This window comes from Rhinolophus ferrumequinum, chromosome 2 (genome assembly GCF_004115265.2).
Source record: "Rhinolophus ferrumequinum isolate MPI-CBG mRhiFer1 chromosome 2, mRhiFer1_v1.p, whole genome shotgun sequence".
In the NCBI taxonomy this organism is placed as follows: Eukaryota; Metazoa; Chordata; class Mammalia; order Chiroptera; family Rhinolophidae; genus Rhinolophus; species Rhinolophus ferrumequinum.
Window position 1 is genome coordinate 35,633,574 of NC_046285.1, and position 1,791 is coordinate 35,635,364.

The 1,791-nt window shown below is 43.6% G+C and overlaps 1 pseudogene; it reads right to left on the reverse strand.

The window, feature by feature from the left end:
• Window positions 1–1,041: 1,041 nt before the first annotated feature.
• Window positions 1,042–1,415, reverse strand: LOC117014424 (40S ribosomal protein S25-like; annotated as a pseudogene).
• Between the last annotated feature and the right edge of the window lie 376 nt (window positions 1,416–1,791).

Genomic DNA, 1,791 nt, shown 5'->3' on the forward strand with positions numbered 1-1,791 from the left:
TCCTTAGTGGTGGAAGGGGAAATAGAATATACTTTGTTCTTTACCTTGAAGGGGATGTCCTGGCATGCTCCAAACCACTGGACCCCTAAAAATTCCATTGATATGGTAAGTCCCTGAATCTTCATTAGCTGTATCTTCTACCTTCAGGAGTTCATGTGTCTTATCAAAGACTCCAAAATACTTGCTACTTCTTGCTTATCTGATCTGACTGACATGATATCTGTGGGGATAGAGTCCCACAGAGCAGTTTCCAGGTTCTTGGCCTCAAGTGGAAAGGTGCTGGCTCAGTTATTAGGTGGCCATCAGCTGTAATCAGATGGCCATCTGCTGGGGCTGGGTAGCCATCAGCTGTTACCAGTTAGCCATTAGCCACTTATATAACTGCCATGGTTATGTTAGTTGGTCGGTTGGTTGGCAGAGAAGCGGACTGTGGATTGTGCATCGTGTGAAGCCTGTTTCCTGTATCTCCAACCCACTATACCACTATATTCCCTCCAGCGAGAATATAGTGGTATGAACCCCGTATCCATGGCTCCGTTGGTGTTCCTTTTTGGCCTCACCATATGCTGCGTTCTTGTCTGGGGAGCAGGAGCTGAGATCCCGCATTACAATGGCACCAATAAAGAAAACAAATGTATGGTTTTCTGGAATGCCCACTATATGGTAGCTCTGGGGCAAGATTATAAGTATATACTGTTGTTTATCTCATATGAAGATCAATGACTGCGTGCTATTGATAGATACCATGCTAATCTGCTTCAGCAAAGATACCACTTTTGGTACAGAAGCTACAATTGGGGCTACTATTGATTGATTTGTGGTAGTCCACTCTCATATTGCAGGATTCATCTGGCTTTTGTAGGTACAAGACTGGTGAATTAAATGGGGATAGGGGGTAGGTTTCTGTATTCTTTAGGACTTCAAGACTAAACCTAATCTCTGCCATTTCCCCTAGGATCAATACTGTTATTTTTGTTGTTGTTGTTTTTTGATTTAATAAAGTTTTATTTTTCAAAATGTACAGTTGGTGGGACCTGTTTTTCATGCATCTTCACCAGCAGCTGGGACATCCCCACCCTTGGTGTTTCTGGTGTAAATTACTTGTGCTCTGTGCTTTGAAACTAATTTAATAAGTCCTTTCCTAAGGAGCTCCTGAAGGGCCGCCCTGGCCAAGGAACCGCAGATCTTCAGTCTCTCAGAGACAACCGCTGGGGTTATAAGCTTATAGTTGGGAACTTCCTTACAGAGTTTGTCATATGTCGCTTTGTCAAACAAGACTAGGTTATTGAGCTTGTCCCAAACTTCGCCTTTGGACCACTTCTTCTTTTTGGCCTTGTCTCCAGATTTGTTCACTGGGTCTTTTTCTTGCTTGGCCGACTTTCCAGCATCTTCTTCTTGTCGTCTTTGGATGGCATGGCAAAGTGCGGACAACAGAGGCTATGACTGCGGCTTCGCTAAGGTGCAATACTGTTTTTGATGTAATATCTTGTCGATGATTAGGGTGGGGGCAATGCCACAGGCTTCCATTTGGCTTTTCCCATTATGATAATTCTTACCTCAAAGGCCAAGGAATGAATATTGAGGTTCTGCCAACCCCTTGTTCCAATTATACATTCAGGGACTAGAGAAATGACCGCTAATTGGGACCATACAGTGAATTGACATACTGTGAGCCCGGCATCAATGCTAACACCCAGTTTTTGAAATGAGTATTCCCCTTCCCCCTGTGCATGGTTCCCTAAGTAGATAATCATAGATCCTTCTGGAGAAGGACAGAGAATCATTACAATA